This window comes from Mesoplodon bidens (genome assembly GCF_964165515.1).
Source record: "Mesoplodon bidens genome assembly, chromosome: 8".
NCBI classification, from domain to species: Eukaryota; Metazoa; Chordata; class Mammalia; order Artiodactyla; family Ziphiidae; genus Mesoplodon; species Mesoplodon bidens.
Window position 1 is genome coordinate 12,123,443 of NC_138165.1, and position 27,023 is coordinate 12,150,465.

Sequence of the window (27,023 nt, forward strand, 5' to 3'; positions counted from 1 at the left end):
TTCTCTGCCCTGAAGGAGTGGGAAACCCAGAGTTAGGGGTGAGGGAGGAGTTCCAGGCTTTGCAGGAAAATGTTTGCGGGGTTTATTTCTAATGGCCTCAGGGGCCAGGCAGAGGGGGATTCACCCTTTTGAATCAATGCTTATCTATAATTTAGAGAACCTGGGGGGAGATTCTCTCTTGCAGCCTGAAGTTCTCTTTGAGGTCTGACATCAGCAAGAGGCTGATTTTATCTGGGGAAACAAGCCCCTTATCCAAAGGAGATAACAGCTGTGAGCAAAATTCCCCCAATGCTGGTCCTGTTGACTTACATTTCAAAGGAGAACAATTTCAACATGGAGCTGCACTTTCCCTCGAGCTGCTAATGCAATAAAATAGCTATAAGCTGCAAAAACTCTTTCAACTTGGCACATATTAAACCTTTCTGAGGTAGTGCTTTGATTTTTAATTTTACGCTTTTGGCAGGCAATCAGAGTCCTTAATAGTATGGAGGCCAGAGGGAGAGTGTTTCAAAACAGTGAGGATCTTATTATCGTGTGCAATTAATGAATAATTATTAAAACCCAGAAATAGCTGGAAGAGAAGGAAGAGGTGGCAGAGTGATCCTCTGGTTTCGGGCCTCTAATGAAACCTCCAGAAAGGAGAAATATGATATACAGTTTCATGCAATTACATCTTCCACTTTTCCCCCACTGGAAGATCAGTAATTTAAGAAGAGAAAAAAAATGTCCATCCCTTAAAAAGAAAAGGTCATTGGCTGATGCATGTGTTCAGTGTGATTTTCAGCATCTGTGGTGTAATTACACTTAAAATAATAGAATAATGATAACAACAGTGACGACCGTGGAGCACCTGCTCCTTGAATCGATTCCTGAGAGAGTGCGCAGCAGAGCTGGGGCTTGTCGGAGCCACCAGTGAGAACGGTTCAGTTGTTGAACAAACTCAGCGCATGTGCAGCTGTCCTAAAGAGAGCCCGTGTGCGCACCTCTTCTGAACACACGTCCCCTGGCCGCTGTCATTCCAGGTCCAATTCTGTCCGCTCCTGGCCATCAGCATCTCTCCTCTGTAGGTCTCAGCCCCACCGTTTCCTTTTTGACTCAGCTCTGGAAAACGCTGTCATCTGTCACATGGCTGTTTATGGTTCAAACGCCGGCCTGCTGAGGGGGCCTGTCGCCGGCTGGCATATGGGCTCACGGGCCACCGCTAAGCAGGTACCTCTGGGACGGCTGCTGTACCTCTGCATCCCGGCATCCCGGGAAACGGAACGGCGGGCTTGTGGGCTTCCCGACCACGGCCCGCGCGGGTGTTCATTTCTCGGCCACGTGGGCCGCTGAGCACATCGGGGGTCAGCTCACCTTTAAGCAGCCGTTAGCTCCTTCCACTGCTAAGCCGGGCGGTGCCCGGGGAGAGCAGGTGGAATCCACGAGCGCTTGTGATGACATTTTCCTGGCAGGAGGTAGCTCATTCCTTAGGGCCTGTGTGCAGGGCTGGGTTTTCGTGATTGATCTCTCAGGGGTGTTTCAGGAGGCCCGCCAGCACCACGGGGGCCAAATGGGGCTTCAAAATAAATAAATAGATGGATAAACGAATAGCTAGGGGTAGGGGTGCTGTTGCTTGAGAGTGGTGACAGATGTTTTCCATCGTGTGCCATTGTACAAAGGCTCTTGGGATGTTTTCTTTGAAATTCAGCTGTGGGAGGACGTAGGACAGCAGACGATGGATTTGAGGTACACAGGCCATGGGATTCTTAGAGGTCAGAAGTGCTGTACTCCGCTCTGATGGTAGGACTGGGGGTGGAAGGGAAGAGGTATATTCATTTTTCCTCTTTGTTGCCTCTGCCCGCTGCCACTCTAGTCCCGTCAAGCACTTGCCCTGATCAAAACAGCAAGAGCTGCTCTTGACTGAGCACTGACTGTATGCCAAGCCCTGTGCTGTGTGCTTCGTGTGCATTAGCTCATGGAAAACTTGGAGAAGGATGGTATGAGCCCAGTTGTTACAGATGGGAAAACTGAGCCTAGAGGGGTGAAGTCACTTGTATAAAGTCGTGTAGTTAGAAACCGAGGGGGAATTCCCTGGCGGTCCAGTGGATGGGACTCTGTGCTTTCACTGCCAGGGCCCTGGGTTCGATCCCTGGTGGGGGAACTAAGGTCCCACAAGCCATGCCACAAAAGAAAGAAGGAAAGAAAGGAAAGGGAAAAAAGAAACCGGGGGTGCCACTGGATTTGGAACCTAGGTCTCGTGTAATTTTTAAACCGATGTGCAGTCTCTATGCTAATTGGCTTCTCAGGCAGAGATGCAGCCTGCTTCTTGCAGCCTCCCCTCAGCAGGGGGAGCTTCTGGTGCCCTGAATGCCAGCGGCCTTGAGGTTTCTCAGTGAGTAGAGATGCTCATTCCCAGTCAGAATCACTGCAGCCCCATCCTACTGGGGCCCTGTCACCGCTCTCTGCCAAGGTACCCTCTATTCTTGCTCTGCTACTGACATGCTCAAGACATGTTGGGTCCCAGCCCTCCTGTCCTACCACCCTGACAGGAGGAGGGCCATACCTTTCAGCCTGGTCTTGGAGGCCCTTCCTTTGTGTCCTTGTTCTGGAGTCCCTGTCCAGAGTCACCTCTGGCTACACAAGCCAGATTGACCTTCCAGCTTTGTAATTTCGTGCAAGCCCTGCTTCCTTGTTCTACAGTGCTGTGCCCCCCTTTCTTCTGCTCTACCCTCATCTCTACCTGGCACCTGTCTGTTCACTCTTGAACACTTGGTTTAAACATCCCTTGCCAGGAGAGTCTTTCCTGTTTTTGCGAGACTCCGAGACTCCGTTAGCGATTCTGTTACAACTCCCTGCATTCGTAGTAACAGTCTGGCTACCTGCCTCCCCCATTCTCACTGGACTGTTGAAAACATGGGAATACTTCACCCCTTTGGTCACAGACCCTCTGTCAGGTCCACACAGAGACTAAATGCTTATCAGCCCCTTGTGGTTTATTCTTTTCTTTTGTTCAGTGCTAACTGGTCCAGAATGGACCAATTCAGATAACGTTAACTGCTGTAACAGACAACTCCAAAATGTAACATGTATGATGGCTTGATGGAAGTTTATGTCTCACTCATGAAAACATCCAAAGTAGGTGTTCCTGATGGTCAGGGGACATCCCCAAGTGATGACGCACAAATCCAGAATCTTCCTCCCTCGGGGCTCTGCCATAGTCTATAGTCAGTGCATGGCTCCCAGGGTTGCTGAGTTCATCTGAATCAGGATGGCAGGAGGAGGAAGGGTGTGGAGTACCAGGTGTGGGCATCTTCCAGGGCCAGTAATGGAGGGCCTGCAGTCACTCCCGCCTTCATTCTATTGCCGCCAGATCACATGGCCATGCCCGATCTCCAGGGAGGCTGAGAAATGTAGCTTCTTCTGGGCCAGTTAGCCAGTGTGTGCCACACTATTTACTTCACCATAGCACAGTCTGCGGGGTCTTGAAGCACCCAACTTCCTACGTTCCGAGTCTGGGCAAAGTACCCTTAATTCATTTCAGGAGAACATGGTGCAAGTAAAGGGCGGCAGACGCACTGGCTTCTAGATTTATTAAGGCCTCTTTACTTGGCTGTCAAAGATTCCCAACCATGTCAAGGGGTGAAGATGGTTGGCCAAGTTGGCAAGTTGAGAGTAACTCAGGTAAAGCACTCTTTCCCACTGCTCTCTTCTGAAAACAGTCTATCACTTGATTGAGTTTTTAACTCAAGTGACCAAGCAAGTGCAAGTTTAGGTGAGAAATCAGTAAGCCTCAGAACACTGGGGAGAGACTAAGCCATTTACATAGCTCAGCTTGGCTCAGTTAAGGGTCTCCATCCACCTCTTGGTTGTTATGACCAATTTCCTTCGATGAAATTGCCCTGAAAGCTGCTTGAAGACCTAGTGTACTGATTTGTAAAAACAGGAGCTTCCTTCAAGACATGGCTCAAAGCACCCCTCCTCCAAGAAAGGCTTTTATCTAGTAAAGCCATTCTGCCATCAGAACAACCAGGCTCCTTGTGGCCTCAGCACGTGGGACCTGAGTTTTCAATTATTGAAATTGAACTTGCATTTGTTCTAAGTAATGTCCTTCCTTGGGCATCTACAAGTAGCAAGTACATTTCTTTTCCTCAGGGGCAATTAGTGAAGTGTTTAATTTGAGGCATCCCATTTCTCATGCTGAATCAACTGATGCCCCATGACCCAAACTGAGCTGCTCATCTACAAACATACTTACATGGCAGAATGACCAGCCTGAAGGCACACTGAGTTTCATCTCCCTTTGCCCAGAAGCTCATTCTGCTCATGGTTGCTCTAGTGTCTCTCTCCATCCACCCAAGGTTGCAGCGCCCTGTATTGACTTAACTAAATCACCATGGCCAAGCTCCAAGAAACAACACCCAAACCTCCTCTTCATCTTCTTCAGCATTCCTTCCTTCCTAGAGTCAAATTACAGTTTGCTCTCCATCTTAGGAACTTCCCGTGAACCCAGGTGTCTCTTTCCTTCAAGTTCCAGCTCCTTTGATCCCTGCGCTGGTCTTGGTTGGTTTGTTCTTTGTTGACATGAGAGATGCATTTTTAATTTCCTGACCCTGTGGTTTTTATCAGGTTCTGTTCTAATTAGTTCCTACAAGGAAATCGTTGCTTACTCCAAGGCACCAGGATGCTCTTCTAATGCTTGCTTCTAAATGCTATCTTTCACACTTAGATCTGTAATTCTTCTGGAATTGATTTTCGTGTATGGTTTCAGGTTAGGCACAAGATTTATTTTTGCCGTTTGGAGATCCAGTCGACCATGTATTGAAAAGTCCATTCTTTACCTGCTTCCCCGAAGTGTCCCTTTGTTATAAATCAGGTGACCGTATGTGTGTATATGTGTGTATCTGGATCCTCTGTTCTGTTTTGTTGGTGAGTTTATCTATTCTTGTACTACTATCATATGGTCTTACGTGTTATAATAGGTCATGATAGCTTGTAGTATAAGTCTTATCTTTGCTCCTCATCTTCAAGATTACGTTGGCTAATCTTAGCCCTTTGCATTTCTGTGTAAATTTTAGAATCAGCTCGTAAATGTCCACAAAATACTGCTGGGATTTTGATTGATTTTAAATTAATTTGGAGGGAATTTATACCTTTATAACATTGAATTTATTTATTTAGGCTTTCTTTAATTTCTCTCATTAATGTTTTATAATTTTTAGTGTAGAGGTCTTGCTGATTTTTTTTTAGATTTATTCCTAAAGTATTGATTTTTTAAAATGCTATTGCCAATTATCCATTTAAAAACTGACTTTATGTCCAGGGACTTTGCAAAATTCATGTATTAATTTGAGTAGTTTCTCTGTAGATGCTTTTGGATTTTCTGTATATAGTCATGTAGTCTGTGAATAAGAGTTTCATTTCTTCTTTAATCATTTTGTTTATTTTTCTTGTCTTGTTGCACTTGCTACCTGCTCCAGCTTTGTCACACTCCAAATAGATAACAAACATGTCTGTAAAACTTTTTCTTTAAACTCCCCTATTGTGTGAGATTTTCTATGTGCTGCTGTATCCACCCAGAAAAATCTTACCTAACTTCATTTTGCTTAGGTAAATCTCATGCCCATTTCATACTTCAGCTTAAACTCCTCCTTCAGGCAGATTTCATTGATCCCTCTGAGACCGGGTGTAGGGAGTGGGAATTGCCTATCATCTGAGGTAATTAAGAACAGCCCTGAGGACATAAGCTGAAATTGCTTATTTATGAGTTTGTCTCCTCTGTTGAACTTCAAAGGCAGTAACTCTCCCATGTTCATTACTATATCACCACCACTTAGCACAGGGCTTGGTGTACCATAAGCACTGCATAAATGTTAGCCTGTCATCATGCTTGTCCTTATCCTAATCCTTGTCTTCCTCCTCCACATTCTCATCTAGATACTGAAGCATGGCCCTCATCAGTATCAGGGTCCATTGAAGTCGCTGAGTGACTTGTCTTTGCCACTAGCCCATGATGTCTTCAAGGGTAAACATCTTATCTTTTATGCTTATATCCCCAGGGTTTCACACAGTGCCTGCCTCTTAATAGACACCTAACAAAGGTGTGAGAGGGTGAATTAGTGAACAAATAAATGAACCGGTGGGTGAGTGTTCTTGCTGTATGAAATAGGTCCATACAGAATCACATGAGCAGCAACTTATGGTACCCATACTGAAAAATTATAAGCTGAAAGCCAAAACTGATGCCTTAGTTCAGTGTGAACTTCCCTTTGTCCAGAAGCTCCTCTTGGCTCTCAATTCTTCTCGATCTCTCTTCACCCATCCAAAGTTGCACTGTCCAGGGTGGCTGTCTTCAGTCATCATTTTAAGCTCCAAGAGCTCCAGAAAACCCAGGATAGATAATTTTCTTGCTCCAAGAATCAAGACTGCTTATCTTAATTAAAAAAAAAAATCTTCTGGGCTTCCCTGGTGGCGCAGTGGTTGAGAGTCCGCCTGCCGATGCTGGGGACGCGGGTTCGTGCCCCGGTCCAGGAAGATCCCACATGCCGCGGAGCGGCTGGGCCCATGAGCCATGGCTGCTGAGCCTGCGCGTCCGGAGCCTGTGCTCCGCAGCGGGAGAGACCACAGCAGTGAGAGGCCCATGCACTGCAAAAACAAAAACAAAAACAGAAACAAAACAAAACAAATCTTCTTTGATGTTCTTTCCCCCCGAGAATTTAAGTCTGCTCTTTATCCTGGGACCTCTCCCTGAACCCATGCATCGCTTGCCTTCCCGGCTCTCTTCATTTTCCCCTCTACCCACCCCAGTCCTGTTGCTTTGCTGTTTCAAAACCTGAGAGGTGCCTTCTTAAGTTCTCAAATCATGGATTTAATCGTATCTGCGGGAACCTGGAAAGAGATTGGGAAAGACGTGTTTTTCATGATTTGTCATCAGGAGCTGTGATAACTCAGCCATGATCTCACCACCCAGAGACCTGCACTGAACGCAGAATGAACTTCTGCTCGGCAGTCCCCCGGAATACCTCATCTCCAACAGGCAGGTGACTTTCCTTCCTTCAGCCTCACCTGGAGGCCTGCCCCGTCTTTGGTGTTATCTTCAACTTTCATGCCTTTCTCAAAGGCATCGTTGCACATTTCCCTCCCATCTGGAAAGGGTGGGCCGTCGCACTGAGATGGGCCAGGCAGCGGGGCAGCTCCTGACAGAGTCTGCTCTGTTGTAGAGTGGGCCTGAGGTGTGTTAATGCTAGCTGACTAGAGAATTGCAGGGAGGCGAGTAGGGCCAATTAACCGGTGAGATCAGGCCCTTGCAGATGCCAACTCTTGCTCCAGGCCTGGTAAGTCACTCATTGTAACTGCATTTCCCCACTTCCCTCTCACTCCAAATAAACACATCTGCCCAGCCCGGGGGATCAGTTGCTTGCTTCTCCCTGTAGCAATATCTCTATTTAATTCAAATCTTGCTTCTTAGAGGTTCATTTCTAAGCCACTGTTTTGACCTGGGCCAGGACTAGGGTAAGGCAAGTGAGGCAGCTAGGATGGAAAATTTAAGGAGGCTCTCACGCTTAAGTGCTGACTCTGCACTTGCCCGTCCCCAAGACCCAGTGCCTCCTTAAATTTTGTGCCCTAGGCACCTCCCTTGTCTCATCCCAGTCCCAGCCTTGGTTTTGACCCCAATGTTTTAAGCAGGTGATCCTTCAACACAGATTAAATAATCATGGTGAGATTCACAGAAATTCAGAAAGCCCCCCTCCCCTCCCAAACCGTTCCTGTGATCTTTCTACGGAACCATGGTTTTGTCAGTCCATGTCTGCCCCTCCCCTCTTTCTAGCCAGGTAAGAGCCACTGTTTGTTGAGAGTTTGGTATATGTTTGGTTCGGAGCTAGGTCTGCTCTCAATTTTTATTTATCATTCTCCCAATAACCCTGTGAGGTTGTTGGTGTTATATTCCAGTTTGCAGATGAGAAAACGGGCTAGAAGAGCTTGTTCTTTGCCCAGCTGGAAGGGGGCAGGGCCAGGATTTGGTCCAGATCTCCCTACTCCCCAGCACTCTGTACTCATCGAGCTGCCCTGACACCCGAGAGGGCGTCTGTCACCACACAGGGTGAAGCCTTTGAGGTTTTCAGTGGCAGGGGTTTGAATGTAGGGGAAGGCGGGGGGGAGAGAGCCCCCAGGGGCCCAAGAAAAGAGTGTAGAGAGGAGATTCTGGAGGTAAGGCCAATGGGAGGGTTGAAGAAGCTCCACCGTCCACTTCAACCTGTTCATGGTGGACTTTAGTGTGGGCCACAGAGGATGGGGCTGGACCAGGCTGAGCCGCCACAGGTCCCTTTGGCAGGGGGTAGCCTTCCCTATGCCAGGCACCCTGCTCCACACCTCCCCTCTACCTGGCAGCATCCTTGCCCTATAATGGAGCCTGTCTAAGCGCTCTGGTATTTGCAGTGTCCCTGTGCCTTCGCTCAATGCAATGTCACTCTGCAGCCTCTCGGCGCCTGTTCCTGTCCTCCCCTCCTGGATTTCCTTTTCCTCCTTTTCAACCAGCAAAATCCTACTTCTTCCCCAAGGCCCATTGGGAGTATCGCCTCTCTAAGAAACCTTCTTCAGCTTTTCACTTTCCCCCGGCCTTCTGCAGAATGAAATAGTTCTCTCTGGCCATGGGTCTTCATTCTTCCAGTTTTGTAGGATCTCCTGTTGTAGGATTGTCTGTCTCTGAATGCAAGTCAATTTCTGATCCCGTACGAGCTCCTTGAAGGCAGACAGTGAGCATCTTCACTGCTTTTCTGCAGCGTTCCAATGCTACCATGCATCATTCTAGGATTTCTTTTACTACCTTCCCAGAGAATATTCTGGTTTTCCCCATAAAGTTGTTTTAAAGAATCAAAGCACATAGGAGTATATAAAGTAGAAACTGAAGCTCCCTTCTCCTCTCCCAGTTCTGTTGCCCCGTGGTGTCCACTGTGGAACCTGATGCCTCTTTTTCCAGAGGTTTCTCTATACGAACACAAATGCACAGAAACACATCCATCCATAGACACACTTCTTTGATTTTTTTTTCCAGTAGCACAAACTATGCATATGTTTTGTGGATTCCTTTTTTTCTACTTAACAGTGCAATGTAATCTTGGGTCCATTTCAGTGCATACAGAATTGTCTCATTTGTTTAACAGCTATGGGTGGATGTACCATAATTATTAAGTATCTTCTGTTGCTGGATGTTTGGGTTGTAAGAATTTTTCCTGGCAGCAGAATTCCTTGTACTAAAATATTTGTACGTTTGACTAAGTATTTTTATGGCTTAGAGTCCTAGCGATGGAGTTCCTGGGGAAAATAGTACGTGCCTTTGGATTTTGGAGGATATCACCCAGCTGCCTCCAAGGGAGTTGAGTAGATTTTCCCTTTGAACAGTGAATAGGAATGCCTCCACCCCACTTCCGTACTGGAACCTTACCAATATGGTATATACCAATCTTTCAAACCATTGTGAAGGGCAAAAATGAGATCTAATTGTGGTTCTGATTTACATTTTTTTTCATACGTTGGTAAAGTTAATTATTTTTTGGTATATTTATTGCCATTAATTTTGCCTATTGCCGTCCTTTATCTACCTTTCTTTTGCACCGCTAATCTTTTTCTGTTGGTTTCTTTTGTTATTTATTTATTTATTTACTGGGTTGCGTTGGGTCCTCACTGCTGTGCGCAGGCTTTTCTCTAGTTGCGGCGAGCGGGGGCTTCTCATTGCGGTGGCTTCTCTTGTGCACGGGCTCTAGGCACGCAGGCCTCAGTAGTTGTGGCTCACGGGCTCGGTAGTTGTGGCGCACGGGCTCGGTAGTTGTGGTGCACGGGCTTAGTTGCTCCATGGCATTGGGGATCCTCCTGGACCAGGGATTGAACCTGTGTCCCCTGCATTGGTGGGTGGACTCTCAACCACTGTGCCACCAGGGAAGTTCCTTTCTGTTGATTTCTTAAGACCTCTTTTTATATTGGGTAATTTCAGCATTTGTTTGTTATATGTACAGGAAATATTTCCCCCAGTTTATCTTTTCATTTGTTCATTGAGTTACTATTATTACTTTTGATGAACGCTTCTTAAATCCTTTCTAAAAGTTCAGGTTCTCTTTACTGTAAAATATGAGTATAAGCTTTGAACTTGAACCTGAGTTCAAACCCAGGCCACACAGCTTTCTCTGTGCACGTGCCCAAGTCCCTTAACCTCTCTGAGCCTCGGGGTCCTCATCTGTTCTTAGAAGTAACACCGGGACTAAATCAGACAATGGCACTGAGTGAGCACTGACAGAAATGGTTGGAATTGGGCTTCCCTGGTGGCACAGTGGTTGGGAGTCCACCTGCCAATGCAGGGGACACGGGTTCGTGCCCCGGCCCAGGAAGATCCCACATGCCGCGGAGTGGCTGGGCCCGTGAGCCATGGCCGCTGAGCCTGCGCGTCCGGAGCCTGTGCTCCGCAATGGGAGAGCCCACAACAGTGAGAGGCCCGTGTACCGCAAAAAAAAAATAAAGAAAGAAAGAAAAAGAAAAATGGTTGGAATTAACAGAGAAGCACCTCTGGAAGCCGGCAGTAGGCTCTCTCTGGTTTGACGCTGTCCCACGCCCCCTCTACTACCTACTGTGTTTCTTCTCTCAAACTCTCTTCCTTGGTCAGGGGTGGCGGTTGGTTCCCTTTAAATATACCCTTCCTTTTCCCACCCTGGAAAAATCCAGGTGAGAAGATTCTGGCTCTCTCCTCCTTGATTCATCAGGAAAGTGAAAAAAGAAAGCATTCCTTAAGTTAGCTGTCTGTTCCCCTAGCTAGGCCATGTGGCACCTGACAGAGGTCACCCCGGCGTTCTCCCAGTCCCATCGCTGAAACGTACTAAACCTCACCATTTCAGCCTTAGATCAATTTGCTGGATTTTCATTTCGTTTTCCAGTTGTTCCTTCCCTCTTTCACGCAGACTCGTAATTTCAGAGGCTGTATTATAATTTCGAGATGTTGCTTTAGAAGCATTACAAAACATTAAAGTACATTTAAGCCTTGAATTGTCACTTAAGATTATTGCAAGAAATGAGGGCTTTCTGGATCATAAATGTGACAATAGATTGAGAACACAGCTTCTATTATGGCTAAGTGGGGACAAAGAGGAAAGCAGTGTTGAGTACACAGGCAGTTCTTGGTGGGTGCTAAGGAACCCAGGGAAATGGAGGCTGCCGCTGGAGGATGGGGGCTGGCCTGGGCGGGAAACTTGGGAGGGGGACGCACCATCCCCAGGGCAGAGGCACACAGAGCACCCTCCCTACCTGAGAAGCATACTGGGCCCGCTGTGGGCTTTGGGGGCACAGACTCTGGGCCTGTCTGGGTTTTAGGATCGCCTGCCACCCCACTCCATCTTCCCCTACCTTTATCTCCTCTCTGTCTTTAGGATCACCCTCTCCCGGCCTGGCAATGCCTTTAATAGCCGGCTTCACTTAATGCCAGGCTGTCTGCCCACGCTTCTGAGGTCCCCTGGAACTTTAGAAGGTGGGAGGGAGGTCAAGAGCGCCAACAGCCCCTGGACCAGTATGTGGGTGTTAAGGGGGCCCTGCCCCGCATGTCTCTTTGATTCGGGGCAGGGTCAGCTAAGAGCGCCCGCGGAGCTCCCTGGGAGCCTGCAGGTGTTGCAACCAGAGGGGCATCCCACAGGGGCACAGCAGCCGCCCACTGGCTGGAGCGCCCCGAGTAGGCGACTGCACTCTCCAGGTTCCCCGGGGGCGTGGTCCCACTTGCGTCTCTGCTGTGATAGGCTGGCTGCTGCACCCCACCGTGTACTTTCCCGGGGTGCTGGGTTTCTGACACGGGTTCTGCAGCCCAGCAGACTTTCTTATGAACTTGAGGCTAGCTCAGCCAGACAATAAGTCACTGCGGGGCACACACAGACCATCCTCCTACACAGGGCTCAGCACCTCCTTGCAACAGGATTGGGACACGTGTGTCCTCAGCGGCCAGCCGCGGTGGCGGCAGTTTCAGGCACTGGGCAGGACGGCCGAGGAAGCCAGTGAAAGATTGGGGCAAGCGCGAGCGTGTCTCTGCAGCAGGCTGCTCATGCGCTCGGTCGCGGTGAGTTGGAGCAGGTCTCCAGGCCTCGGCACCTCTGAGCGCTGTCCCAGCGGGGAAGGGGGAACTGACCTCCTTGCATCCAGCGTCCAGGGGCTGAACCCTGTGGTGGCAACGTTAGCCCCATTTTACAGATGAAGCACAGAGAGGTCAAGGAAGCAGGGCGGAGGAGGCACAGGCCAGAGGGAGAAGAGGTCCGAGCAATGTCACTGTAGGTGTCCCAGATGCTCAATCACCTGAACACCCAACAGCCTTCAGACTCCTGCCCTTGCCCAAGTGAGACCAGGGGCTCTTAAGACCCCCTTGCGTGGCTGATGCCTTTCCTGGTGGGTGGGGAGGGACGGGGCACACTCCTCTCCCCTCTGTGAATGCAGTCTACGGCTGCCTTGTCGTCCTGCAGTTCCCTTGGAACCCTTGCCCTGCCATCCCGCCACTCTCTGTCCATAAGATGTCCTGCTCCGCATACTCAGCCTCTACGTAGGCCAGAGTCCCATGGCCCCGGCCGGCACAGGGACTGGGGCAGGTGGTGCCTGGCCCCGGTGTGTTTCGACTAAGTGGCTGAATTGTGCTTCGTGATTTCAGCCCTTGTTCAGATGCGATGGCCCTTCACCCCTGCCATCAGCTGACTGTGTCCTGCTGTCTAGTTGAGTTCACGTATCCCTTTAGGGCAGGGACCAGTTCTGCTCGCTCTAGACTCTGCCGTATACGTACAGTGCTGCTTAGAGAGGATATCAGGGGCCTTTGGCCAGGGCACTGCTCAGGGCCCTCCTGAGCCAGGCACAGCCTCGTTCTGGCCCTTAGAAACCCTTGAGCGCTTGGTGCCCGGGGGCCAGTTGTCCAGCTGGAGATGTCTCAAGAGTTTAGTGAGTTTCCCAGGTGCTAGGGAGTAAGTGGCCTGCTGTCCTGTGCGGGAACCCCTCCCCCGAGATCACCTGTTCCCTCCTGAGCCCGGAGGCCCCAGCTCGCTACACAGCTGGTCCTGTGATGTTGGCAGTAAGGCCTCAGATGAGTAGGCCCTTTGGGTTGGAGGTTTTCCCAGGATGGGTGCTGATGCTCCACGCCGGGGTTTCCCAATGCCTTTTGGCTGATGACACAGTCATGCAAGGGACATTCTGGGGGGTGGGGGGGCTCTGCTAACCACTCAGGCTCCTCCTCCCACCGTCCCCACTCCCCCTTCTCCCCGCTCAGTTCGTTGTATTTCCCGCGATGGTGAAGCTCAGAGGACACACTGCCTCCAGGCCTGCTGCAGACACCGCCCCGCAGTGCCCACGCCTCACCTCTTGCGGGGGACCATGGAGCTCAGAGCCCCTCGTTTTCCTGCTGGATTGGGGTCAGTGCCTCTGCACCAGACGGGGAAGGGCCAGGTGGTGGTTGGTGCCTGCTCCTGCCTGGAATCTTCCCTGCCCACCCTCCAGTGTCTCTTAGGAATAAGTTTGCTTCACTTGCCCACACCCAGACCCTTCCCCTCAGCCCTGTTCTTTCTCTTTCTTTCTGTCTCTGTCACCAGTGGGGTCCTATTTAACTCATCAAATCGCAGCTTTTGCATTTTTGATATGTCCACTCTCCAGGGAAACCTAGAAAGGCCTACTGTGCATCCCTTCTGCTTCAGTGGTTTTCCTTTGGCCACAGCGCTCACCTGGCCTGAGCCCAGCCCCGAGAGCCCCTCTCTGTCTCTGGAAGCTTGCCAAGTTCCTGCCTCGTGTTCGGAGTTGGCCGGCTGAGAGCTGGTCCCTGAGCTCGGGTGAATTCCCTTAGCTCATTACCAAAGGGTCTTTCAAGAAGCAGGTGTTACAGGGAAGGAAAGGTGTCATTGGCATGGCTGTAGATGTCTGTGACTTGGAGCTTACAGCTCCCTGCGCCAGTGTCCAGAGCTGTCGGTACCTAAGGCGTGAGCAGACCGGACGGAGATGGTCAGCCACACATTGCGACTTGTGATAAGCACTGCTTTATTTTGTTTTCTAATTGAGTCATTCGAAGGAGGCTGTTTCGCCATCACCACTGCCAGCTCGCTTGTGAGACAGTCAGTGCCCGAGAGGTCTCTTATCCCCTGCCGTCCTGGGCACATGACCCATCTACCCTAATACTTGCCAAGCTGCCATTTTGAGGTACAGATCGGGGCAAGTGGGGTGCAGCAGATGGACGAGTATGGTGGAGGCAGAGAGGCCCAGGATCAAACCCTGGCCCAGCCCGTCTAGCTTGCATCTTCGGACATGTCGATGTTTTCTGTTTATTGTGTGCACTGAATGATACCCAGCTTCCAAGGTTACTGTGAGGACTGAATTCATAAAGCTCCAGACTGGGCCTTGGACAAGTCATAGCCTTTTGGCTCCCTCATCCTAAATAAATAAGAAGGCGACTTGTCTGTTTCCAGCCCTCACGTGGGGTGCTGGGGGCCTGCGTTAGAGAGGTCCCATCACGGAGGTCAGGCTGGAGGCGGAAGGAAGATGCGTAGAGGTGGCTGCTGCTCCACCCAAGTCTGCACGAGCTCTCTGGCCCCTCGGTTCTCCAGGAGGGCAGCGGGGAGGACTTCTGGCCTGGGCACGATACTGACCAGCGTTCTTGGCCTTTCCCCATCCATAGAAATGGACTAGAGGCCAGACGAGAAATTCAGGCAAGGCTTTAGGGGAGCGAGAACAAGTAACAGGTCCCCTTGCTCGCTTCCTGAAGGAGGGGCGAGCTGGATCCTTATATAGGGTGAGGGTAGGGGTGTGTCCAGGGGTCGGGCCAGAGGGGGGGCTTAGGTGGTCTGCCCACCCCTCTGTGGTGTTGAGTGCAGGGGGCATGCGCAGTACCCAACACCCGGGTTTTGCTCCTGGCTCTTCAGAAACGGCAGTTGGGTTTTTTTGGTCTTTTTGTATCTTGTTGTCCATAATTTGCCCCAACCGTACATGCACACAGTTATTTTTAGTCCCATTTAGTTTCTTTGTATTTTGCTGCTGGAGGAGATGTTTGTCCTGGTGCAAGCACTGCAGCAAAGGGTCCCAGGTCCCAGCCTGTCTCAGGGACGGTCCTCGGGGAGCCTTGCCCAGCCATCCAGAGGGAGCCGGTGCCTGTTGGGCAGACGAGAAAGCCTCAGCACTGATTTTTAGTGACTTGCCTGAAGCCACACAGGTGGAAGAACCCAGCACCCTGGACTCTCAATTCCAGACACTTCCAGGAAATCCTGAAGGGTGGCGAGTAAAGAAGAGATGATGGGAGAAGGGAGAGTTGGGGGTGGATCATGAGCGACAATGAAGTGGTGTAGGTGCTGCTTCAAAAGGCGGGGATCAAGTACAAGCTTCTAAAGGATGCTGAACTATGCTCTCTGCATCTCTTCCTCAACCTGCCCTCCAAAGAGAGGAAGGCAATAAGGATTCCTTGCACAAGCCCTGGTCTGGATACAGGGGTGCGGGTGCAGATTTAGTCATGGCTTTGCCACTCACTTGCTGTGTGACTTTGAATGAGCTTCGTAACTTCTCTAGACCTTTCTTTCCTCGTTTATAAAATGAGAAGGTTGGAGGAGATGATGTCCGTTGGCTCTTCCAGCTCTAAAACCTTCTGTGATTATTCAAGCAAAAATCCCAGAGCTCCGACTGTTGTGATTGCTTTGAGCTGGGAAACCAGCACAGTTGCCTTAGGAAGGAGGCTTGTTCCTTTTTGCTTTAGCTGGGGAAGGCTCTGGAATGATGGAAAAGCCAGAAGCAGCCTGGCAGGTGATGCTGGGGTGGAGAGGACTACTCCCCCCACCCTCCTTACCCTCTTCCTCTCCTCCACCCATGGCAGCCCAAGCCTCTTCTGCCTCCCAGGAAAGCGCTTCATTTGTATCTCAATGCCCAGCATAAGAGGAAGCCAAGAATATCTAGCATGGCTGAGTTAGTTTCCTAGGGCTGCCATAGCAAAATACCACCAACTGTGGGACTTAAACAACAAAATTTATCTTCTCATGGTTCTGGGGACCAGAAGTCCAAGATCAAGAGGCCAGCAGGGTTGGTTTCTTCTGAGGCCTCTCTTCCTGGCTTGCAGACGGCCACCTCCTCACTGTGTCCTCACATGGTCATCCCTCTATCTGTGTTGTCTGTATCCTAATTTCCTCTTATAAGGATACCTGGTCATTGGATTAGGGCCCACTTTAATCACCCCATTTTAACTTAATTTAACTTTAAAGACTTTATCTACAAATACATACAGTCACATTCTGACATACTGGGGTAGGGCCTTCAATATATGAATTTGTGAGGGGAACCATTCAGCCCATAAAAGGGAATGACACTTACTGTCCATGCTGGAATACTTTTAAAAAATATTTTTGAACTTTTTGTTTAAGTCTAACATGCATACTGAAAAGTACACATATTATATACATTTACAGCTTGAACACATTCGCATAACTAGATTAAGAAATAGAGCATCACCAGTACCTCCCCACCTCCCGTGTTCCCCCTTGTACTTATCCCCTAAGGATAGCCATTATCCTGACTTCTAACACCATGCATTTGCTTTCCTGTTTTTTTTTTTTTGCTTTGTATACACAAAATCATATAACATGTAATCATTTGTGTCTGCCTTCTTCACTCAGCATTATGTTTGTGAGATGCAACCATACTGCAGGGTGTGGTTTATTCTGCAAATTCCCACTGCTATATGCAGTGTATAGTATCCCATCGTGCAGATATCCTATTTATCTACACTTTCTACCATTGATGAGCTTTTGCGTAGTTTCCAGTTTGGGACCCTTCTAGAAAGGTTGCTATGAACATTCTTGTCCGTGTCTTTAGGTGGATGTATCTTATGCATTTCTCTCAGCATATACCTGGGAGTGGATCTGCTGGGTCATTGGGCACACAGATGTGCAGCTTTAGTGGAGGCTGCCAAATGGTTTTCTGAAGTAGTTGTGCCAGCTGACGTCCCACCAGCAGTGTTTGAGCACTCCAGTTGCTCCATATCCTTGCCTACACGTTTTTCCCCACTCCGTGTATTTTTATTTTAGCCATTCTGTTCAATATGTGGTTATATCTAACTGTGGTTTCAGTGTGCATTTCCCTGAAGACTCATGATGTAGAACGTCTTTGAATTTGTTTGTTGGCCATTTGAATATTCTCTTTTGTGAAGTTCCTGCTCAAGTCGTTTGCCCATTTTTTTCCCCGACCAGATCATCTGTCTTTATCTTGTTGTTTTGTAGGAATGCTTTCTCTCGGTCCATGATCTGCTTTAGGTTTGTTAAACTTATGACATTTTATGATCCTCTTAGTCCAACCTCTAAATCTATAAATGAAAAATCAGATTTTGAATAGTTAAATGACATCCCCAAGGTCACACAGCTAGCTGGTGAGCGCAGCGCTGGGGCTAGAATCCAAGGCTGCAGTGCTTTCTCAAAAGGCACTGTGATAAGTACTCGATATTTTAATCCACCCACAAATAGCTTTGATTGTGTGCAAGGTCATTGCAAAGCATCGATAGCTGTTGAAATTGCACTGACTTGAAGTCAGAGACTCTGCCATTGATGGCATTGGGCTCCACATTCACCCTCTCTTTTCTCATTGGCCAAATAATAAGGCTCCACTGGATTATGTACTCGATATCCCTTCCAACTCTAAATTCTACATCCAAAAATACCTCTCATAAAGGAAGAGAAAGGGTAGCTGGGGTTTTTTTTGTAACAGGAAACAAGTAAATAAGCATAGATTTCCTATGAAAGGAAAGGATTGGATTGCTTTAGTCAATAAAGAGAAAAGAGAGAAATCAAGCTTCGAGTAGATAAAGTTCCAGTGGTATGAGTGGTAGAAAGCAGCCACTAATCCTCTTATTCTCTTTTACTTCAGATGGGCGAAAGAAAATGTTTATTTACAGAAGGAGGGATTCAGTTTATAGCTGAGAGACTGAGTGATGTTCCCTTAGGAGAATGAAGATTTGCCTCCGCAGGTCACATTAAATTAAAGAGATTTATATAATTGGCATTGTTATGGTTGGAAGTAAGAGAAAACTGTATTCAAGTTGGCTTAAGAAAAAAAGAGAGAGAGAAAGAAAGAAAGTGAGAAAGGAAGGAATTAGTTCATATAATTGAAATAGTCCATGGGTAGGTCTTATTTCAGGTCTGGTAGGGTCCAGTCTCAAACAGTGTCAGAAATCCTTTACTCTCTCTTACTATGTCTTTGCTTTGCTTTCCTTTGCATTGACATCAGTTTCAGGGAAGGTCCTCCCATGCTGGCGCAGTCATAGTCACAGGCTTGCAGATTTCTGTTTTCTTGGTTGGGCAACACCAACAGAGTATTTCTTTCCCACTGGTTCCAGCAAACGTCCCAATACTGTGTCTGGTTGGCCTGACTGGGTCCCGTGTCCGTCACTGAACCGGCCCCTGTGACTCTGATTGCCCACTCCTTCAGCATCTATCTACTTTGGGGGATGTAGAGTGGAGTCAACCCCCAACCTGAACCTCAGGGATTGTCGGGGATAGTGGTTCCCCAAAGGACTATCAGGGTGCTTTTACTGAGGAAGGGAGGGTTAACAACTCTAGGCGGGCACCAAAACTGAGAGCTACTTTACCACCTGTGATATTGTGATTTATAATAAGAAATATATATGTGGTCTTCATCCCCATGTCTGGCACAGAGCTTCTAAAACCTTTAAAGTTTCTTGGTGAGGAGAGCAATCAAGGTGTCTTTCGTTATGTCCATGAGGTGACTTTTGGAGAGGGACCTCTGGATGGGGCGAGTTGCTTGGAGAACCCACCAGTGATTAGAGGGTTAGATCTTTCGGCCCCACCCCAGATCTCCAGGGAGGAAAGGGAGGCAGACTGGAGACTGAGATCCGTCATCAATGGCTAATAATTTAATCAATCACAGCTATGTAAGGAAGCCTCCAGAAAAAATCAAAATAAGGTGTCTGGAGCACTTCCAGGTTGGTGAACACATGCAGGTTTGGAGAGAGTGGTGCCCCAGAGAGAACCAGGAAGCTCCACACTGTCCGTTCCCCAGGCCTTGCCCTCTGCATCGTTTCCATCTGGCTGTTCTGAGTTATATCTTTTTATGATAAACCGGTCATCTAGTAAGTAAAATGTTTCTCTGAATTCTCTTAGTTGCTTTTTAGCAAATTAATCAAACCCAAGGGAGGGGTTGTTGGAACTTCACATCTTAGAGCTGGTTGGTCGGAAGGCAACCTGGGCTTGCGGCTGGCATCTGAAGTGGGGTTAGGGGAGTAGTTTTGTAGGGTTGAGACCTTAGCCTGTGGGATCTGATGCTGTCTTCAGGTAAATGGCGTGAGAATTGCATTGAATTGTAGGACACCCTGCCACAATGTTAGTGCGGCCCCAGTGCAACTGTGTGCAGAGTACTAGGCTTGAAGCAGGTTGGTGGCAGAGATACTACTTTGTTTTTCCCCCCAAACCCAGGATTCTAGGAAACATAGAGAAAGGGAAATAACATTTATTGAGTATCAGTGTGCCAAGTATTGACATACAGTCTCATTTTATATTCCAATTGTTACTGAAGGCAAGTTCGCGTGCCCAGTGCACAGTGAGGCCAAACATTACCAAAACGTTGGAGTTTGGGGCAGAGAAAGGTTTATTGCAGGGCCCTGCGAGGAGAACAGGACGGGTGGCTCCCACTCAAAAACCTTGAACTCCCCGCGGGGTTTCAGCAAAGCATTTTTAAAGGCAAGGTGAGGGAGGGGTGTCGTAGGGTCATGTGATCAGTTCAGTTCTCTGATTGGTTGACGGTGAGATAACAGGGTGTATAACATGATCAATCCTTAGGTGCCAGAAGGTCTGGGGGCTTTGTGCTCATGATCATCAAGTAGTTAATTTCTTCCGTTAGGTGGTTTTTAGCATCTGAAAAACTCAGGAAATACACATGAGATACTATTATCTGGATACTTCAGAGAGAAGCTACAGCAGAGGCTATGGGGGAGGGGTCTGTCCCAGGAAGGCCCCATAACGGTCCTGCTCGGTTACACAATCATCCTATAAGGCAGATATTAATTTCCCAATTTTGCTATCAAATCAAATGATAGCAAGAATGTGAAGTAACATGCTCGCTAGGGTCACACTGCTAGTCAGTGGAAGAGGCCAGTTCCCAGCCCTGGGGTCCTGATCCTAAAACCACCCTCACGTACACAGGGCTGCCTTCTAAACCTGGGCTTCACTCATAAACAGTTGAAATGAAGAGCCTTGGCCGTGGGAAAGGAGAAAGGGGCCTGGCTTCGGTCTTTCTCTTTCCCTGGAGCTGGCCAGACAGAGGGCCTTGAAGGAGTCGCCTGCGGGCTCTGGACCTCCCTTTCCTCATCTGTCGTAGGTGGGGTTGGACAACTCTGTAAGGTGCTCCAAAGCCAAGTGTGATGATCTGCGATCGGGTGAAGACGGGTGCCTGGCGAAGCCGGGTCTGGGCTAGGTGGACGCATCCTAAGGTGGCTCTCCTGATGGTGCTCAGTCCCGGGATGCACCAGGCCAAGCTGATCGATCCCCCGTGCCTCCCATCCTTCTGGTGCTTTGTTTCTCTTCCCCGCCTTCGATGCATCTTGCAGCCTGTCCTCTCCCCACCCGCCACCTGGACCTTACTCCTGCCAGTGGCTGCCCCGAGTAGAGCCTTGTTGTGGGAAGCATTTATCCTTCGAGGGGCTCCGGAGTTTCCAGAGCTGATGCCCAGAGGCTTTTGCCGCCTTCTGCATCCCAGCCTGCCTTTCCTGGGCGGGGACTATTTGCGTGAAGAGGCTCTTCAGTCTCCTGCAGTTTTCTCCATCCTTTCCTAGATTTCTTGTCACTTCAAACCTGAGAGACCTGCAGATTCTAGCGTGACACCAGGCAGAGCTCTGGCAGGAGGGAGGAAGAGTCCTGTTCCTCACCCATTCAAGGCCAGGAGGTAGCCTGCCTCGGGGAAAATGGCGCTGTCCCACTGCCTTCCTGCCCTGTCTGTATCCTGGCTCTAGAACAACCTAAAGCCACTCTGTTCCTTGCACATCTTTCTGGGGTGGGGTTGGGAAGGTGGTCTCTGATTTTTCTCCTGTAAGTCCAAAATTATTTTTAAGGTACCATTATCCTAAGCAATAAAATGATGTGTATGTGGGATGTGTGTGTGTGTGTGTAATGTATTTATATGTATCAGTGCAGTGGGATTCCCATTTAGTCGGAAATACAGGATGGGACTTTGGTACATGTTTTGATGGAATTAATTTTTTTTTCATACATCCAGTGAGCAAGTTTTGGCCCTACTGTGCTCTACTGGGCATAAGTTGATGGCTGGGACATGGGCTTTGCTTCTCCAGGTTCTCTCAGTGAGCCAGACATGGAAATTCATAGTTACATTGGTGTGGTTCAGCTGTCATGAAGCACGGATGAGGTCCGGGAAGATTCCTTTTCTTTGAATGGTCAGGGAGCCCTTCCCAGAGGAGAGAATACTGGAGCAGGTAAATTCCGGGAGTTTCTTAGAATCCGTCTTGGGCAGAGACCTGGTAGGTCCCGGAAATGTGAGTCATCTGGAAAAGCCTGGGGCTCAGGAAGGGAATGGTGGAGGACAGCAGATAGGTGGAGAAGGGCCCGGATGTGATGCTGAGAAGTTAGGCCACTGGAATGTAGATCAAACATTAACTGGGCATCTTGTTCAAATGCAGATTCTGACTAGCGGTTCTGGGGTAGGGCATGAGAGTCTGCATTTTTAGCATGCTCTCAGGGGGATGCAATGGACCATACTCTGAGAGCAAGAGTTGAAGGCGCTTAGGCATCACTGAGGACTTTACATAAGGGAATAATTATAATCTCTTGAATTTGTAAACCTGGAAATACTAAAAAGTGTAAGTATAGTGTCTAATTTAATTTATACAATATCCTTGTAAAATGTGATTCATATCCCATAATTTTTTCTTTATTAAACTTTTTTTTTTTTTTTTTTTTTTTTTTTTGCGGTACGCGGGCCTCTCACTGTTGTGGCCTCTCCCGTTGCGGAGCACAGGCTCCGGACGTGCAGGCTCAGCGGCCATGGCTCACGGGCCCAGCCGCTCCGCAGCATGTGGGGTCCTCCCAGACTGGGGCACGAACCCGCGTCCCCTGCATTGGCAGGTGGATTCCCAACCACTGCGCCACCAGGGAAGCCCCATATCCCATAATTTTTTCAGGAGGATCCTGGAGTACAGGGAAGTCAAATAACCAGGGTTTTGTTACTGGAAAGGGGCTCAGAAACCTAAGACAAGTCCTCATTTTATAAGCACAATCATCTGTCATCTCTGAGGTCCTTCTAGGTCTGAAAGCCCGTGTTTCTGTGATTTGACTACGCTGGTCATAGTTACGCTGTTCCCTCAAGACGAAGGTTGAGTGAAAGTCTTCACCCCATTCTGGGACGTCCCACGCTTGCCTCCCTCTCGGCTAAACTCTGGGAGAGGGTGTAGGATTGGATTTCTGGGTTACAGACGTGGAGATGTGTGATGGGGGTGATGTACTTGAATTTGTGAACACCCTTGATTAGAAGATCCCAGGTTTTAGGCTTTCTGTCTTCCACTCATTTTCTTTGTAACCTGAACCAAATAGGTTCAGTGTAATGCATGTCACCTTCTTCATCTGTAAGAATAGGGCCAGCAGCACCCATCCCACCTACCTCGCTATATGGTTAGAGCATCAGATTGGCAGGTCTTCCCACGTATATTGTGCACCTACCATGTGCCAGATGCTGTGCCAGGCACTGTGGATGTAGAACAGGACGGATGCAGCCCTGAACCCCATGGACCTCCCATGGCTGAGAAGACTGGCATGAAAGACACGTGTTCCAAGTTAAATAGGTCCAAACGTACAGCATGCAGCCAGGAAGCATGGGGTGATGGGAGCTTATAACAGGGGGCTCAGACGTGAGGTCTTGGATGGCTTCTTGGAGGAAGTGGTCTTTCAGCAGAGAACTGAACAATGGACAAGAATAAGCAAGGTGAGGTGAGAAGGGAGCCTGGCTGGATAAGAGCCCCGAGGCAGGAGGGGGTTGGCTGGCTCCAGGAAATGAGAAAGGGTGAGGTGTTGGAAGCAGACACAGCACACAGGGTACAGGCAAGTTAGGGCAGATCCTATAGGACTTGTTAAAGATTGGGAACTTTATTCTAAGGTTTCAGTTATTCTGAGGTTTCCATAATAAGCCATTGAAAGGTTTTAATCAAGGGGGTGACATGAACTTTTCAACGTAATGAGATGATCCTGGCTTGTTTGGAGAGTGACTGGGGCAGGAGTGATTTCGAACCAAACCAGTCAGTGAGCTTCTGCCTCGTCCAGGCATGAGATCAGCGCAGCCCCAGTAGGGATCTTACAGTGGAGGTGGCGAGACGGGGACAGATGGGGGAGGGAAAGGTGACAGGCTCAGAGATGGATTGGATTTGGGAGTGATGGGGAGGACGCAGAACAGGATGACGTGCAGGTTTCCAGCTAGAAACATCTCAGTGAATGGCGGCAGAGTTTATGAAAATCGGGAGCAGGGGAGGGAGAGCAGGTTTCGGCTGGTGGTCGGTCATTACTTCAGTGTGGACGTGTCCCAGTATAGGTGCCGGTGAGCTCCCCAAGCCATGACCTTGAGCTGGGGGCTGGCTGTGGATGCCTCCTGAAGCTGGCGATGTTGATTTGGGACCTGCATATCCCCAGGTGTGGTAGTTCACGTCAGAGGCAGGGAGGTGGTATCCAGAGAGGGGGGGTGAGATGGGTATAGAGCCAGGACAGAGCCCAGAGGTGCTGTGCTGTCACTGAGTCCAAGCTCGTACCACTCACCACATGACAGGCCACTGCATCGAGAGACGAGTTGTCGGGGCAAGGAGTAGTGACTTTATTGGGGAAGCCAGAAGACCAAGAAGGTGGTGGACTAGTGTCCCAAAGAACCATCTTGCCTGGGTTAGAATTCAGGCTTCTTTTCTACTAAAAGTTGGAGGCATGTGGCTCGTTGTTGCAAACGTCTTGGTGGGGGGATCCTTTGTTCTTGCAGCTGTCTGCGAAGGTCAGGTCAGGATGTTTCTGTAAACTTCCAACAAGACAGATGTTATTCTCTGTTCTGCAACGTTTTATCTTTATATGAATGGAAAAGTGTTACACCTTTAAAGGTCAGAGCCTTGAGGATGGGCCATCCTGTCTGTTTCAGGCTGTAGGCAAGATTCTTAACTTGTAGCAAAAGCAATAGAATACCAAGGTGGAAGTAAAAGAAACAGATCCAATATGGAGTCAGATTTGTTCTTCCCTGTTACACTGCCATGTGGTCATCAGGTTGGGGAGACAGCAAGTGAGGTAACAGATGCAGAATAGCTTTAAAAATTAAAGCAGGATGTTATTGTTGGACAGGACTGGATTGACTACATATGAATAATAATGCACATCGTTGACAACTACTGCTGCCCTTGGATAGGAGAGAGGATACTTAAGGTTCCCAAATCTGCAAGACTATTTCCTCAAAGTTCTTTTTGCCCCTCTGAAAAGAAAGCCCACCAGGAAGGATTGATTCTTATCAGGTCATGCTGCAGTAATTTCATTTTCAAATCATTAACAGGAAGGCATCGTCATCTGATCATTCTTGATACAAAACCCTGTCTTAGAAGCCTGACACCCTCTCCTCAAATCTCCTGAGAGCTTTTTGGATTTCACTTGAGACCCCCAGCTTTAAATAAAACACCAATATAAGCCTGGATTCTTCGTGAACCTCTTTTGATATCTCTCCCATCAGCTGAATTCATTTTTTTGCCTCCTGTTCTGGCATTTGGTTATAGGTTGTTCCAGGAATTTCATTGCTAACTTACATGATGTGAGCAGATAAAGGGGAGCTGAACTCATTATCTAATTTACTTTGAAGCTAAATTCTAGATGGTATTTATGGGGAGGGGGAGAGCAGCCTGTGATGAGTGAGAACAGTCTTCAGTGCCGAAATTAAATGAATTTTCATAGGAAAGTATTGTTCCCCGAACTCTTCCTGTGCATGGGAGTGGGGATGGGGCACAGATTATTGCTTTCCATCAAATGAATCCAGTCAAAAGCAGACATTCTGCAGGAGTCTAGCCTGCCAGACTCCTGTTCAAAGGTAGTTCGCTTCTTTGAATTCCATCAAGCTTCTGGTACAGTAACAGGAAAGTCTATTGTGATCACTTTACATGAAAAGAGGCCCTTTCAAGGTGATACCTTTCCTTGTCATAGAGTGTGTTAGAGGGGATTTTTATTTCTTGACAGTTTTTTACCAGGACACCTAAAAAGAAGAAATTTGCATTGGAATACCCTAATTTGAATTTGGGATTCAGAAAGCATTTGATCTTCGATCCTCCCGAAGGACCCTCCAGCTGAGGGCAGGCTGCTGGGGCAGCGTGTTCAGCAGCATCGACTCTGGACCAGGCCGCCTAGGTCTCTCTAAGCTCTGGCCTTGCCCTCATCAGCTGTGTGAGTTTAGGCAGGTCATTTCACCTATTCATACTTGACCTTTCCTATCTGTGTAATAGCAGTGAAATTCAGTAGGGGCTTTTTGTACGGTTTAAATAAGTGAGTGTACGTTAAGTGCATAGAAGAGTGTCTGAAATCCACGCACTGCGTTAACTTGAGCGGGTATTACCTCCACCCTGGGCAGCTGATTGGATTGTATCGTAAGTAGTATGAGTGGCCCTTCACTGGCCATTGCTAGGCTCTGTGCTTTGTATGCATGTATCTCCTTTAGCTTTTCTTACAATAATTCCTCGAAGCAGATACTACTATTTTATCCATATCACAGAGATATAAGCCCATGGGCACAAAGCTGGCAAATAGCAGGGCTGAGATTCAAACCGAGGTCTGTGTGGCTCCAGATCCCAGTGGGGTAGTCCCATAGCTCAGTCTGCACCTATACTGGGACATGTGCAGACATGCTGTGGGCACTGGAATTCGGAATTTTTCCTTCTTCTTACAGTGCTACCTTCTATCAATTTCCTTCTTTATTACAGTCTCCACTCCTTGCTTCTCTAGCTCCTTGAACCCCCCAAAACCTATATGTGTGTGTTGAAGGAGGGATAAAGGAGTCAGGGCTTCAGGGCAGAGTGGCGGGAGCCCCGTTTCCAGGTAGTGGAAAGAAGTTTGGCCCGGAAATGAGGAGATCTAAGTCTTGGTCCTCTGTCTGCTACTGATGAGCAGGAAAACCCTAGTAAAGTCACAGAATTTTTCTGGGCCTTATCTGTGAATTGAGGGTTGGAAGGTGTCTGACATCTTGTGGTTCTAGGCAGCCTTCTGGCTTTCTGACCTCTGGGAGCTATCTTGGTGGCAGTGAGAATGGTGGTGGTAAGGTGGTGGTGGTGATCATGGTGGTGGAAGGGGAGATGGAGCTGGTGAGGATGGTATCCATGGTGCCAGAGATGGTAATGGTGGCACAGGTGGAGGTCATGGTCATGGCGGTGGAGATGGGAGGTGATCAGAGAGGTGCTGGTAAGTCACAACTAACAATAAGCCCTTATCTGGTACCAGGCGTTGTACTTAGCACTTTATGTCCATTATCTCATCTCACCATCCCAGCAGCTGTTGTAATCTCCATTTTTTTTGTTTGTTTGTTTTGTTTTGTTTTGGGGTTTTTTTGTGGTACGCGGGCCCCTCACCGTTGTGGCCTCTCCCGTTGCGGAGCACAGGCTCCGGACGCGCAGGCTCAGCGGCCATGGCTCACGGGCCCAGCTGCTCCACGGCATGTGGGATCTTCCCGGACCGGGGCACGAACCCGCATCCCCTGCATCGGCAGGCGGACCCTCAACCACTGCGCCACCAGGGAAGCCCTAATCTCCATTTTTGCATATAAGAAGCCTGAGCTTTAGAGAGAAAGTCTGAGCATCCAATGGTGGGCAGAGTTGCCTAGGTCAGGAGGAGACAAAGGTGCTGGTGCTAGGATGTATGTCATTGGAAAAGGTATCATAGGCATAGAGTGGGAGGGGAGTTGATCTGGGAAGTTAAACATCTTCATGTTCTTCTCTCCCCAAACCCTCTTCCTCTACAACCGAGTTGTTCCCGGGTGGATTTAGGGTCATAACTGCAGGAGTTCATTCTCCTGAGGCCACATAGTAT

The 27,023-nt window shown here is 48.6% G+C and overlaps 1 protein-coding gene and 1 pseudogene across 2 annotated transcripts in view; one reads left to right on the forward strand and one right to left on the reverse strand.

The window, feature by feature from the left end:
• Positions 1 to 16,315, reverse strand: part of LOC308621761 (large ribosomal subunit protein P1-like) — a 93,377-nt pseudogene extending 77,062 nt beyond the window's left edge. Inside the window, exon 1 of the transcript in view lies at positions 16,309 to 16,315. The product of the transcript in view is annotated as a large ribosomal subunit protein P1-like (transcript). The remainder of the gene's footprint in view (positions 1 to 16,308) is intronic.
• GPR39 (G protein-coupled receptor 39) overlaps positions 1 to 27,023 on the forward strand; it is a 234,271-nt gene that overhangs the window by 197,310 nt on the left and 9,938 nt on the right. The window lies entirely within an intron of this gene.